The following is a 16,153-nucleotide window of genomic DNA, read 5'->3' as shown; positions in this document are numbered from 1 at the left end:
GGGCATATATTAATGTTCTGTTTAGGTCTTTCATGATTGTGCCTATTTATCCATTGACTGGTCACTGTAGTTGATTGATTATTAAAACCACTATTTGCAAAAGTGCCTAGTGACTTTGGATGCTCAACTGGAAACACTTTAAAGGTGTTTACGTTGGGTACCCCAAATCACTGTGCTTTCTTAAAAATGTTGGCCTGATAGTTAATCAGTGCAGCTTTACAGTTAACCAACCTGCTGGTCAGGCTCAATCGTTGCTTGAAGGGAAAAAATAGTTCATGTAGGAAAATTTACACAAGTGCTAAATTATTAAATAGTTTTTTTTCATGTGCTGGGTTTTGATTCTCATGGCCTTATGGGAATAGTGAATTTGCAAGTGAGTCAAGTAAATCACAATGAACTGGTACACCTCTACCTCAATATAACGCTGTCCTTGGGAGCCAAAATATCTTACCGCATTATAGGTAAAACTGTTATATTGAACTTGCTTTGATCCACTGGAGTGTGCAGCCCACCTCCCTTGTCCCCCCAGAGCACTGCTTTACCACGTTATATCCAAATTCACGTTATATCGAGTGACGTTATATCGAGGTAGCGTTGCACTTCATTCTGTAAGCATGAACAGATGATCTTCAACCTGAGAGACCTATTTCTGAATAAAATGGTTTGGATTGGGAGAAAAATATGAACGATTTTGACTGCACAGCTCAGAGCTTCTTGGCCATGGTACTTTCATCTCAATAAACACATATATCTGTACCTATATAACTAGAGCATATTCTATAAGCATAGAGAGAGAGCGTTTTTACAATAAAGGCTGCTTTAATCTTGTAGCATTGACTCAGCTCACCACTTAGCCCTCGTCCAGACTAACCCGCGGCATCGGCGGGTTAAAATCGATTGCTCGGGGATCGATATATCGCGTCTAGTCTGGACGCGGTGTATCGATCCCCGAGCGCGCTTACATCGATTCCGGAACTCCATCAATCCGAACGGAGTTCCGGAATCGACGCGGAGAGCCGCGGACATCGATGCCGCGCCGTCCAGACTGGTGAGTACCTCGATTTTAGAAATTCGACTTCAGCTACGTTATTCACGTAGCTGAAGTTGCGTATCTAAAATCGATTTTAATTCCTAGTCTGGACGTGGCCTTAGACTCGCTTCCTCATTCAACTTTCTTTTTAAAATGTCACTTTCTGATCAGTGCCAAATATTTAAAAGTTGTGATTTTTTTTTCCTCCCACAAAAACAACTTTAGGAGGAAAAGTGGAATCTTCATTTGTGCTCTTCTATCTAAAAGGGTCTTTGTGAAATTTTCTTTAATCTTAAAAAGAACGGGAGTACTTGTGGCACCTTAGACTAACAAATTTATTTCAGCATAAGCTTTCGTGGGCTACAGCTCACTTCTTCGGATGCTCCTATGTAGTTCTGCAAAAAAATACTGCATTTATGTTCTGTTTACATATTGCACATACATTTAAAAAAACTTTTTTGGTTTTTTTTTCTCTTGTATTTACCGGATTACTGGTTATTCCAGGATATCATTTCTTTGAATGGGTTATATTTTTCTTAAAGAAATTCTTCCTGAGCATTGCTGCTTTTTCTACAGTAGTATCGTTTTCCAAGGCTGTCCTTATTCTGAACAACAGCAGCAGTGGTAGTAGTAGTGATAGTGGTATAGGTTGGCTTATGTTGTGGTATACCTTGAAGATAAAATATTACTTTACATTTAATTTGCATATTTTTAAAGAATCATGTCTCAGATACCCCTCAGAAATGAAAGTCTTAAAGTGTAAAGAAAACTGATACACTGTAGTGAACAATCCTGGTGAGAAACATACTGGGAACAGAATTTTCTGGGAACAGGTCACTTGTTCCAATATCCAAAAACATAATGCTTCAGAGCAAGTCAATAACCTCTTCATAATGTGCTTGACCAGGTGTAAAATGCATTACAATGTAGACAGAGAATGGATTACCCTTTTTTTTCCCCCTTGTCTTTTTTGTGTGTATTGTGTTTTTTGTTTTTTTTAAGGTGTAGCTTTCGCATAAAGCAGACATAAACCATGAGAATATAGTTGCAGATTAAAGCTTTTTTCCTTCTTGGGGTGGGGATGGGGAATCCATTCGTGGATATCTGCATAAAAGTAACAAAAGCAATTCAAGATCAATTTCCATAAATTGATCTCACATGAATAATGACTTCAGGCTTCTGGAATGGATATGGTGCTTGTGTGCAGGACACGAGCGCGCGTTTGTGTGTGTGTATATATATCCTTATGATTGCTGTCATCTTTGACCTTGCTTATAAGATCAGGAGTGTTTAGGTCATGTCATCATGGGCCTTTTCTTTAACAAGCTAACATGCGTAAGTATTGATTGAATGTTACTGCTGAAGAAAGGGGCAGACACTTTGATAAAACCCATAACTGTCCTTTCTCTATTTTATGATGACTATTCTGGTGCATTAAAGGTAAAAATATTTTCAAATTGTTTGAAGTCTCCCATAACAAAGCATTTTGTTCATTTTAAAATGTTAAACTTTTCATATAAAAAAGCAAAATAAATAATTTGGTAATATTTTGCTACTGTTATATGAAATACTGTCCTTTTTAGTGTGGTCTGTAATAGGTTGATATTTTAGGTGGAAGTCTTTAAGTACAATTGTCTTTTTTAAGGGAAAAATCACTCTGCTATAAGGCATTGTAAATGTAGAATAACTCAATCCTGTGTGTAATTGTTTGATATTAAAAAATTTAAAGTTAATTTGTCCTAATGTTGCTTGCATGTTAACATTTCTTGCAGGAGTGGTTGTGTAGGGGCAGGATTTTATAACTGTATTATGAGAATTAAAGTATGATTTGATTATATCCTGTCAGCCACCCTTTTTGAATAGCAGAAAGGAGGGAACAGACCAGAACAACCCTTATGACTGATTATGGTCACGTTTTTGTTGTAGGATAAGTTATGTCTACTGTGGTTTCCCATATGCATTACAAATTGGGCCCTCTTTAGTTCTTTGAAGGTTTAGATAGTAAGAGACAGAATTCTGTATTGTATCTATGTTAAGTAGATTAGGGGAACATTGGAGGCCTGGGTCTCAATGTAAATTGTCTTGGTTATTGGTTATAAAACTTAGCAAGGTTTAATTTGCAATGCCTTTTTGCTCAATACAGACTAACACTGTGTGAATGAGGCATGTATGCATCAGAAAAAAATGTGTGAAGGCCATTGTTATAGCCAATGATCAAGGAAGGAGTGAAGAGACTTAACCATCAACACGCATCCATAATGAAGAGAGGGCGGATTGACAACCCTAAGGTGAAGGCTGGCACCCATAAGGACAATTGATTAAATCTAAACCAGGACAGAATGACCCTCTCGGAGGTGTATTGGAATGTTAGTATCAAAAAATACACTAATTAAGAAGCAACAGAGTCCTGTGGCATAAGCTTTCTTGGGTAAATACCCACTTGGTCAGATGCACATGCGTCTGACAAAGTGGGTATTCACCCATGAAAGCTCATGCTCCAGTAGGTCTGTTAATCTATAAGGTGCCACAAGACTCTGTTGCTTTTTACAGATCCAGACTAACACGGCTACCCCTCTGATACTTGACACCAATAAGAAGTAACCCAGTCACAAACTGACACAGCAAAATCCATAGTGGAAGATAAACTATCTGGTTTTTGGGGGATTTTGTCAGATTTGTGGCTGTCTCATGATCTTACATTTTAGTTTGTAAATTAAATTTAATATAGGAAAAAACCCTTGGTTTGATCTGATCTTTGAATGTGGGAAACCTTGTTTAATAATAATAATTTTTTAAAAAGGCTTACCAAAGCCATTTATAGTTCATCTATCAAAGGAACTGCACTTACTGTGCAAATTAAGGTAAAATCTCCAAAACTAAAACAGGAATAGATATTCATATACCCAGTTATGCCTGATTTCTTAAACTATGTGCAAGCAATAGACAGTAGAGGTGGATAATGCATTGGCCATTCCCAATGGGAAGTTATGGGAGAGACTTTCAAAGTCCAGATTGTGCCTTTGAAAATCTCCCCCGGCATGGACAGCTTCCAAAAAGCCTGGGTGAACTTAGAGAAGTGAAATTGATTTTTTTTATTTAATGCACATAAAAATCACATGAACTTTCTACTTGGTCATTTTAGCTGTTTAACTGCCTCTGAATTGGTAAACTAATGAACCTTGGAAGGATCAGACAGTCTGGATGTTGCAGTTATTCTAGGCTTTGGACTTGACAGGCTTGATCATGGAGCATTATTCAAATCCAGCCCAGGTTTGGACTAAGCAAAAGTAATTGCCATTCTTGGAACCATCATAATTTGTCATCCCTTTTATTTTTTTTTTTTTAACATTCCCAACATAGGAGAGAAAAATAACTGCTTTTAACCTGAAAGGTGATCCTTCTCACTCTAGATCCAGCAAACTAGCCATTTTAGATTTCTTTTTGGGGATGTTAAGAGTCAAATACAGGACTGAGGTTTGCCAATGATGTAATTTAAAAATACGGTCTATCATCTGTTTGGGGAAGAGAGACTATAGAAATAGAAGCAATGGCAATCCGCATAAGGAACTGAAAGTTTCCGAATGAAAGTATTCACACAATGTTACCTGTGAACATATTCCAATTCTGTGCAACCATATCACATTATCTTGTGACATACTTTTCATCAATTATCTGACAATAGCATAGCTGGGTAACTAAGGCCATGTCCAGACTACCAGCCGTATCGGCGGGTTAAAATCGATTGCTCGGGGATCGATATATCGCGTCTAATCTAGACGCGATATATCGATCCCTGAGCGCGCTTATATCGATTCTGGAACTCCATCAACCCCAACGGAGTTCCGGAATCGACACGGAGAGCCGCAAACATCGATCCCGCGCGGTGTGGACGGGTGAGTAATCCGATCTTAGATATTCGACTTCAGCTACGTTATTCACGTAGCTGAAGTTGCGTATCTAAGATTGATTTCCCCCCCCCCTAGTGTGGACCAGCCCTTAGTCCAGCAGTGGAAGTGTGAAGAAACTCCCGTGGAGAGGAAGGGTGGCAGTAGCTCAGTGAAGATCTCATGGTATGCCTACCTGAAGCTATCAGCCTTGTGTTTATCTGATGTTGCAAACAGCTATTTTTCCAAAGATATTACCATCTCACAAGCTGTTTTGCTAATCTAATGTTGTTGAAAATCTGTTATACAGGATGTTTATTAGCATACCGTGTGAGAAGCCAGCATGATTGACACTAAAGGTTTTTAAAATACATTAACCTTAGTTGACATCCTACATTCTTTATGAAAAGTGAGTCAGAGATGGCCTTTCCAGCACTCTGTCACCATTTGTGTAAGTGACTCCTTTTTGGGTATAGTTCCTTGTAAAAAAATCACTTTCTAGGCTGACTGTAGCCCAAGAAAAATTAGTTGCATTTTTAACATGTACTAACTGATATCTGAGACCTTAAGGATTGACTACCCTGCACCATTAAGTGTGTGTGTGGGGAGGGCACATCTGACTGGCTGAAAGAAGAGAACAGTACTTTATGGCTGGAGGCGGGGGGATGAAAACAGTTGCAAAAGGGGTCCCTGTGGTCACTGTCTCATCCTCCAGGAATGCAGGGTTTAAAAGGGGCAGCCCAGTGCCTGAAGCCTCCCTTTTCCATGGAGAAATCTGAAGCAAAATGTCCCCCAACAACGGAGCTGTGGTAATTTGGGTTAAGGGCTGGTTTCAGGGTTTTTGTGTGGGGTGCACCCAGGGAATTTTCACTTCTCCCTTTTCTGTTGGGCTCAGCACTAACACTGGGAGAAGGGGGGTGGGGATTCAAAGGCTGCACAGGACATATGTAGTGGACTTATGGGAGTTAGGAGTAATAGGCATGCAACTGGGGCATGAGACTGGTGCTGGGCCAGGGGTGGTTGGGCCCTAGGGCTTTCTGTTTCATTACCAAAGGCATTCCTCCCCAGGTTCATGGCCTGATGGAGTTCAAGGGAAGCAAACTTCTACCTCAGTCAGCAGGATTTTTCATGCAGTTGGTTAAGACTGTTTGTTGTTTTTAAGGTTGGAAACCCCAAATGCTGTGAAGACCAAGTATACAGGATTCCCCGGAGAACTGATGTTCATTCTTCCCAACTGATTACCAGCTGTGAGGGCAACACTGAAAGCAGGGGTGTGTCAGGGCAGCAACAAATGCATGTGGGGTTGGGTGCTGACTTTGGAACGGTGTATACATCCATCATGGCAGGTGTGCTTATGGATTATATTTTGGGGCACATGCAGTGTGTTCATGCCAAAACAGTAAGGAAAAAGTCGCGGGGAAACCAGCATAGGGGTTAAATCAAGTGCCCCCCAACTCAGCTGGAGATGTTAAGGTTACTCATTTGGAAGTACCTTAATAAAGCAGATTGGGAGCACATTTCTGTGGGTTTAGGATTCTGTTGATGGAGACTATAAATAATACACTTGTGACACCCTGTCACCACCCTACTATTCACCATTGTCATATAATTAGGATATGTTTTGTACAAAGTACGTTTTGTGAGGTATCATTCTAAAAGTCTTGATCTACTAGACAATATCTTGTTGGATTGTATGTGTTATTGTCTTATGTGAAGTTATGCAATTTCGCTATGTATGTATTACTGAACCATGGTGTGAGGTTGAAAGTGCCCACAAGCAGTCTTTCAGGTGTGACAGTAGAAAGGCCAAACAATGTTAATGGCTTATTGAGGAAATGCACACACGCAAAAAGCTTGCCCCAGGAACTGTGTACAGTAGAAACTTCTCATCGATAGTTCCTATTGTATAGTGCTGACTCAGGTCACAGCAAAAGAGCTTTCCAGCAAGTGGGAAGAAGATATAAAAGGGGGACAGTGACATCATCAGGGGACCTTATTCTCCCTGCAACAAGACACCTTGAAACACGTGAGTGGCAAGGACTGAAGTGTGGGAAGTGATGGTCTCAGGCTAGAAGGATCTTTAGCTTGTGTATGAAAACCTGGGAAAGCCAAGGCAACTTGTGCCTTAAGAATCTGCCATCCTGTTTATCACTTAGGCCAGGTCCACACTACAGCGTTAAATCGATTTAACGCTGTACCCGTCCACACTACAAGGCACTTAAAATCGATTTTAAGGGGTCTTAAAATCGATTTCTGTACTCCAGCTAAACGAAAGGAGTAACCCTAAAATCGATATTACTATATCGATTTAGGGTTAGTGTGGACGGAAATCGAAGTTATTGGTCCCATTCTTTTACTGAGCTACCCAGAGTGCACTGCTCCGGAAATCGATGGTAGCCTGGGACCATGGATGCACACCACCGAAGTAATGTGCCCTAGTGTGGACGCGTAAAATCGATTTTATAAAACCTGTTTTATAAAATCGATTTTATTAATTTCGATTTTACTCTAGTGTGGACGTGGCCTTAGAGTGAGAATTTGCTAATTTCTGTCCTACCTATGTAGTGTGTTGGTGGTGGTTGTTTACTAAGTTAATCTGCTTTGATCTATTTGCTATTCCTTAAAATCTAACTTTTGTAGTTAAACTTTTTTGTTTATTCTAAAACCCAGTTTGTGGAATTCATAAGGGAGAGAGGAGGGTCAAAAAGCTGTGCATATCTTCTTCCACACTGAGGGAGGGAGTGAATTTCATGAGCTTACACTGTACAATTTTCTGTGCAGTGTAAGACCATACAGTTTTGGGTTTGCATTCCAGAGGGGTGTGCACTTGAGTGCTGGGCAATCATGTAGCAGAAAGACACAGACACTGAAATCAGCAGCTTGTGTGCGTGCGTGTGTGCTAGAGAAGGCTTGAGGGCCTGGCACAGCAGGACACGGTGAGGGAGCCCAGGCTGGTGCAATAGGCGGGCTAGCTGGGACTCCAGTACAGCAGGTGGCACCTCAGAATGGGGGGGCAATCTATAATAACACTATCAAGCAAAACCACTTTACATACCCCACCCATGACTGAATGTGCTGTCAAACAAAACACATTAAAAGTTGGGGCATGCTTGGGCTACATGGTTTAAACAAACAACAACAAAAAAAGTGAAGGTTCCACAGGAATCAATTGAGGGCAGGATAGCTGGGCCCTTCATACAATGACATGCACATAGAGTAGCAAGTTATCTCATGGGTCTTGGTCTACAAATAGGATCCAGGATAATATCTGTGACTTTATTCCTTTTCCTGGATTTATTCTGGCATAGCAGATGCCTTGTCTCACTTTTGCATAACAGGGTTTGGAAGCTGGCACCAGGAGCCAGCCAAGAATCTGAGTGAATTCTACTAGCTACATGGAACCTGGGGGTAGGATGGTTAGTGATGTAACTGCCTTTCTGATGGCAGAGCTATGGGACAAGTCTTAACAAATTTATGTAATTACAGGAGTGGAAAGGCTGGTCACCAAATGTCCACTTACAGTGCAGTGGGTGCTGCAGTGCACAGAGTCACAGGAAACCTGTCAAATGGAATCCTTAACGATCTTGGAATCGCCTCTCAGCTGTTACATTTGTCAGTGGGCTAAATAGTTATCCATATCCACACAACAGTCTTAACTCAAAGCTTGCTAGCAGGGTGCTTGTATTCCAATGGTCCCATGCAGCAGTCATGCGGGCACATCACAGCTAACATTCTCAGGGATCTGTATGGCCTTGCTCAAGGCAGCATTCTTAAAGCAGTTTTGGTACTTTCAGAATCAGCAAGCTGATGCCTGGGTTATGTAGGAGCACTGTCGAGGGGGAGCTTGAAACTGGGTGATGTACATTGGGAGGGGCAAGCAGGAATATTAAACTTGCAATGACCAGCGACTGATCAAGGAGACTGGACAGCATTTCTTATCTTCCAGAAAGGCTGAGAACTTGGTTCTGCCCTATGGAATTTGGTTCTCAGTCATTCACAATCAGGGGTCACAACAGCAGTGGTGCAGTGGGATACAGGGTCACAGGAAATTCTGACAATTGGGTGTTGACATTTGGAAGCATACAATATTGTGCGCAATCTCTGGTGGTCAGTCGCCATTAATGTGTTGTGATTCCATTCCAGATGCCCTGGAGGGTGTGGTGTGGGTCTGTGGGCACAGGATTATTTTTCTTATGCACATAGGCAGATGTCCTAGAGGCTTTAAGGATTCGCAGCCGGGGCCCAGGGATGGGGAAAGTCTGTGTTGGCATGGAAGGAGAAACATGTTATTGGACCAGTTCATGCCACTGCTGTGCGCCAAAGGGCCGGTCAGCAGTCACTGACAAGATGTGGCACACATTGGAAAACACTATTTGGGAATGTGTAAAGGAGTTCAATTACTGCCCAGAACAAGAAGGGACTTGATGCAGATCCATGTTGTCAGACATGTATTCACACAGGGTCTGGCTGAGAGCCATGGAGTGCCACCTGGGTGCACGAGGCTCGACAGAATCTAAAAGGGGAGGTGGCCAAATCCCTTGGGGTCATAAAAGGCTCAGCAATTTGGGCATCCTGGGGAACCAAATTATGCAGGGAGGATGGGGTTCCCTTGTAAAGCTTTGGAGGCCAATATAAAAGGGGGAGGAAGTAAAAGATGTCTAGGAACCTGACTGGGTTTAGGGGAGGGGAGGAAGCCAAGCTAATTGCTGGCTCCTCCTTGTGGTGGATGTCCAGTGCAGGTAGCTCATAGGAAAGTTATACAGTGACCGGCAAAAGAAGCGTTCATTAAAGGAATTAATAGGGGGCAGTTGGGGACTCCTATGATTGGTACAGCAGGGAGCCAACCCCACATTCTTATAGCCCACCTTAACCCTCGTATGAGGGTAAGATCCCAGGAATGGATTTGCTTGAGGGACCTGGATGGAAAAAGAGAGAGAGCTGGTAAAAGCCCCCTTGAGTAATTACAGAATAAGCATGGGGTTACCTGCACTGTACACTTTTATCTGCTGGGTAGTCCCAGACATCTAATAATAAAGTTGAGGCCTGATTAAGCCCATGTCAAATGTCTCCTATGCTTCTTTTAGTATAGCCAGACGATACAGTATTCTCCTGCTTTGTGGTTTAACCTTGTCTTATGTTTAGTTAAATTAACCTACCTTTAAGTTCCTCAAAGGAGGTACCTGCATAAACTGGCTTGTAAAATGTCATGTGCATCCATGGTACTCTAGACTTTAATTATTTTAGCTTCTTAGTCAGAGGATATAGGGAAGATCCTGCTTCCATTGAAGTTAATGGCAACTTTGCTATTGTAGAATTGCCAATAGTAATTATATGGCAAACTAATGTTGCGTGAAAGTAGAATAAATTATATTGTAAAAAATAAGAATGGATTAAAGAAATGTTGTACGTACCTTTAAGCAGAAATAAGAAATGTTGAAATACAGGTGCCAGGAAAAGAAACATTAGGCATAAACAATGGTGCTAATGGCAAAACATTAACAGAAGATAGGTAATAGTTAGGAAGGAAATAAGATATGCAGGCCTAGCCCAGGTAAACTTATCAGATTCTGCTTCCTTTGTTATCTTGTTAAGTTCTCTCCCTTTTATCTGTATAAATAAGATAGTTTGTGTCTTGCATGATGCTCACATTATCTGGGTGTTATTAGCAGAGTGCTGCGCTAATAAAACAGAGTGGTCTGACAAACTATGAGTCTTGAGTCTAACTTTGACAGTTGCTTCCCATTGCATTAAAAACTAGAGTATAGGATGGATATTTGCTGCTTTAATAGTCACAGGTGAGAACCAGTATGTTAATATCATGCAGACTATAGCATGAATGAAGTTGACAATTACAAAAATATATCCTCTATCATAGTAAAAACTAGTATGTTCTGATGCATGGGTGTGTTTTCAGAATTGATCAGTATTCAGCAGTTCCTAAATCAAGTGGACAGATGTTTTAAAAATTATGTAGCCCACAGTGATAAATAGGTTGAGAACAACTGCTCTAAAGGCTAGTGTACAATTAGTGTTATATAAATACAGTAGTGTAGACTTGTATGCAGTGTTGTAGCCATATTTGTCATAGGATATTAGAGAGAAAAAATAGGTGAGGTAATATCTATTATTGGACTAACTTATCTTGATCATCTCCTGCCCCCAAAGAGCTCAAAAGCTTGCCTCCCTCACCAACAGAAGTTAGTCCACTCACCTTGGCTTAAGTGTGTAATAGTGTACACTACACCTTATTTCATAAGATTAACAGATTTATATTTTGATCATTTTGCAGCACAAGTTATGTTGATTAATGGGGAGGGCAGAGACAGCAGCAGCATAAGTCATAGAAGGAAGTGTTAGGCCTAGTCCACACTACACTGTCAGGTTGAGGTAAGGCAGCATATGGTGACCTAATTAATTGTGTCAGAGTACACACTTACACCAGCAGGACAAGGCTGTAGTTGTAGTGTCCTCTTACATCAACATAACTCCACTTCTCGGGCCACGTCCACACTACAGATTAAAATCGATATTAGTAAAATCGATTTTATAAAACAGGGTTTATAACATCGATTTTACGCATCCACACTAGGGCACATTACGTCGGTGGTGTGCATCCATGGTCCCAGGCATCCATCGATTTCCGGAGCGTTGCACTGTGGGTACCTATCCCATAGTTCCTGCAGTGTTCCCTGACCCTTGGAATTATGGGTTACTACCCCAGTGCTTGATGGGGCAAAAATCACTGTCGTGGGTGGTTCTGGGTACAGCCTCACCCCCTCCCTTCCTGAAAGCAGCAGACAGCCATTTCGCGTGTTTTTTACTGGGTGAAGTGAGCAAACGCCATTTTACAGCAAGCATGGACCCTGGTCTGATCAGTACCTTGATCATGGACGTTGTAAACAGTTCACGCATTCTCGTGCTGTCTATGCTGAACCATGAACAGCAAACGCAGGAGAGGAGGCTGCAGCGCTGCGACGAGAGTGATGAGGACCTGGAGACTGATTTCTCCGAAACCGCGGGCCCCCGCACTTTGGAGCTCCTGATGGTAATGGGGGAGGTTCTACCCATTGGTCGCCGATTTTGGGCCCGGGAAACAAGCACAGACTGGTGGGACCGCATAGTTTTGCAAGTGTGGGACGATTAGCAGTGGCTGCGGAACTTTCGCATGCGTAAGAGCACTTTCTTTGAACTTTGTGACTTGCTTTCCCCTGTCCTGAAACGCCATAATACCAGGGTGAGAGCAGCCCTCACAGTGGAGAAGCGAGTGGCAATAGCACTCTGGAAGCTTGCAACGCCAGACAGCTACCGGTCAGTCGGGAATCAATTTGGAGTGGGCAAATCTACTGTGGGGGCTGCTGTGTTGCAAGTAGCCAAAGCAATCATTAAGCTGCTGCTACGAAAGGTTGTGACTCTGGGAAACGTGCAGGTCATAGTGGATGGCTTTGCTGCAATGGGACTCCCTAACTGTCGGGGGGCCATAGATGGAACCCATATCCCTATCTTGGCACCGGAGCACCAGGGCACCCAGTACATAAACCGCAAGGGGTACATTTCAATGGTGCTGCAAGCACTGGTGGATCACAAGGGACGTTTCACCAACATCCACGTGGGATAGCCAGGAAGGGTTCATGACGCTCGTGTCTTCAGAAGCACTACTCTGTTTAAACGGCTGCAGCAAGGGACTTACTTCCCAGACCAGAAAATTACAGTTGGGGATGTTGAAATGCCTGTAGTTATCCTGGGGGACCCAGCCTACCCCTTGATGCCATGGCTCATGAAGCCATACACAGGCAGCCTGGACAGTGGTCAGGAGTTGTTTAACTACAGGCTGAGCAAGTGCAGAATGGTGGTAGAATGTGCATTTGGGCGTCTCAAAGGTCGCTGGAGAAGTTTACTTACTCGCTCAGACCTCAGCCAAACCAATGTCCCCTTTGTTATTGCTGCTTGCTGTGTGCTCCACAATCTCTGTGAGAGTAAGGGGGAGACCTTTATGGCGGGGTGGGAGGCTGAGGCAAATCACCTGGCCGCTGATTACGCGCAGCCAGACACCAGGGCAATTAGAAGATCACACCAGGAAGCGGTGCGCATCAGAGAAGCCTTGAAAACGAGTTTCATCATGGGCCAGGGTACAGTGTGACAGCTGTGTTTCTTTCCCCTTCATGAACCTCCCCCCCTGTATTGACTCCTGCTGCAAGCAAGCTACCCTCCACCCTTCCCTAACAGCTTGCTTATGGAAATAAAGTTACTATCTTTTAAAAACCTTGTATTCTTTATTAAAAGTCAGTCCCTGTATGCAACCCACCCTCCCTCTTGCTTTAAAAAGCATGTAATTAAAAATAGATTACAGAGAAATAACAAAGTACATAGGTAGTGGTTTTGGAGGAGGATGGGAGGGAAGAAAAAGGCCATTAAGGAAGCCTTGAAAACGAGTTTCATCATGGGCCAGGGTACGGTGTGACTGCTGTGTTTCTTTCCCCTTCATGAACCTCCCCCCCCCGTATTGACTCCTGCTGCAAGCAAGCTACCCTCCACCCTTCCCTAACAGCTTGCTTATGGAAATAAAGTCATTCCCTGTAACCAACCCACCCTCCCACTTGCTTTGAATAGCATGTCATTATAAGAAGAGTAAGAGAAATAAAAAGGTACCCCGGGAGTGGTTTGGGAGGAGTATAGGAGGGAAGAAAAAGGCCATTAAGGACATGTCAGTGTAATGACAGCCTTTTGGTTGGACTGTCCACGGGGGTGGAGTGGGCAGGTGCAGAAAGCCTTCCCCCACGCGTTCTTACACGTCTGGGTGTGGAAGATATGGGACATGGTGAGTACTGAGGGAAGTTAAACCTGGGCTGGAGTGGCACTCTGTGACCCCGCAGCTCTTCCACCAGACTTCGGAGGATGTCAGTTTGATCGCGCAGCAGCTCCAGCGTTCCATTCCGCCACCGCTGATCTTCCTGCCGCCACATCTCATCTCGAGAGTCCCTCCTGTCCTCACGTTCACTGGCAGCTTTCCTGTACTTTGCTACCACGTTTTTCCACTCCCCCAGATGAGCTCTTTCACTGCGAGTTACTGCCATTATTTCTGTGAACATCTCCTCCCGTGTTCTCTTCTTCCTCAGCCTCCTTATCTGAGCTAGCCTTCGGACTGGAGTAGGGAGGCTTGAAAAATGTGCAGCTGCATGAGTGGGGGAAAAGAGTGATAGAAGGATCATAAGAGATACATTTCACAGAACAATGGTTATACTCTTTCACAGTGAACTACACTATTCATCGTACGTAGCACATGTCACTTCACTACAAGGTCGCCTTTGGATTCTTTTAGTACTTAGTGCTTGCGGCTGTGGTGTGACAGATCAACACAGACGCAGGTCCGGGGATTACAAATCAGCTTGCAGGCGGACATGGTAAGGCATACATCTAATGGCAGTTAACCGTACGACCTCCTCCTTTCGCCCCACCCATGGCTATTAGCAGTTAAAATTCATGCTGGGCAGCCAAACTGCTAAAAAGCACATCTTTTGCTTCTTTTCTTATGCCATCAGAAAGGTTAAGCACTAGAGGAAAATTGTGAATGGTTTTCCCCCCACTCTGCACGTCTGCTGTAATGGCAGGCCACTGAAACCTTACCCCCTCCCCTTTTCCCCCTCTCCCTTGGCAATTAGCAGCGAAAATTCCTGCTGCCCAAATGCTAAAAAGGTCAGCGCCATTAGAGACACCTCCCCGTAGCAATGGGCTGCTTTTTCCCTTCCCTCCGCATGGCTAACTGCAAGGGAAGGATTTCTTTTAAGCCGCAGGAAAGCATCACCGTAGGAATGGTCATCTCTGTCCCCTTAATAAAATACATTACTTTTTACCAGGTGACCATGAACGATATCACTCTCCTGAGGATTACAGACAGAGAAAAAGAAATTATGCTTCTTGAATGCCAGCAATCCCCGGGACCATACGCAGCTAGGCTTTGTCATGCAATGATACCCGATTACGTGCTCCAGGCATGGCGTGGTAAAGTTTCGTACCATGGTGGACGGAATAAGGCTGCCCTGCCCAGAAACCTTCTGAAAAGGCTTTTGGGGTACCTACAGGAGTGCTTCATAGAGATGTCCCTGGAGGATTTCCGCTCCATCCCCAGACATGTTAACAGACTTTTCCAGTAACTTTAATGCCAGCTAATGCATGCAAGCCCTCATGGCAAATCAATCATTAAAAAACGCTTGCTTTTAAACTATGTTTTATATTTAAAAAAGTACACTCACCAGAGGTCGCTTCCATGGCTTCATTGTCTGGGCTAGTGGCTTGGGAGGGCTGTGAGGGTAATTCTGTCTGGGTGAGAAAAAGCTCCTGGCTGTTGGGGAGAATGGAGTGCTGTGTGGTCTCTGCCATCTCGTCCTCCTCTTCCTCCTCCTCATCTTCACCCTCCGCAGAATCATCAGCAATGGCTGAGATTACTACCCCCACCTCGGAATCCACAGACAAGGGGGGGCTTGTCGTGGCGCAGCCCCCTAAAATTGCATGCAGCTCCGCATAGAAGCGGCATGTTTTTGGCTCAGATCTGGATCTGCCATTTGCTGCTTTGGCTTTCTGGTACGCTTGTCTGAGCTCCTTCACTTTAACTCTGCACTGCACCGAGTCCCTGCTATGGCCTCTCTGCCTCATGGCATTAGAAATTTTTTCAAAAGTTTTTTCATTTCGTCTACTGGAACGCAGTTCTGATAGCACAGAATCTTCTCCCCATACAGCGATCAGATCCAATAACTCCTGTGTGTTCCACGCTGGAGCTCTTTTCCTATTCTCAGGAGACTGCATTGTTACCTGTGCTGCTGAGAGCTCCACGCTGGCCAAACAGGAAATGCAATTCAAAAGTTCCCGGGGCTTTTCCTGTGTACCTGGCCAGTGCAGTAGAGTTCCTTTACCTGTCCAGAGCGGCCACTGGTGCACTGTGGGATACCTCCTGGAGGCCATTAACTTCGATTTCCGTCCACACTAGCCCTAAATCGATTTTGTAATATCGATTTTAGGGTTACTCCTTTCGTTTAGCTGGAGTACAGAAATCGATTTTAAGACCCCTTAAAATCGATTTTAAGTGCCTTGTAGTGTGGACGGGTACAGCGTTAAATCGATTTAACGCTGTTTAAATCGATTTAACGCTGTAGTGTGGACCTGGCCTGGGAGAGGCATAGCGCTTATGTTAGTGTAGTTAAGGCGATGCAGAGTAGACACTACCTTATTTACATCCACTGTTAGTTGT

The sequence above is a fragment of the Gopherus flavomarginatus genome, chromosome 7 (genome assembly GCF_025201925.1).
Source record: "Gopherus flavomarginatus isolate rGopFla2 chromosome 7, rGopFla2.mat.asm, whole genome shotgun sequence".
Taxonomy (NCBI): domain Eukaryota; kingdom Metazoa; phylum Chordata; order Testudines; family Testudinidae; genus Gopherus; species Gopherus flavomarginatus.
This window is presented reverse-complemented; position numbering follows the sequence as displayed.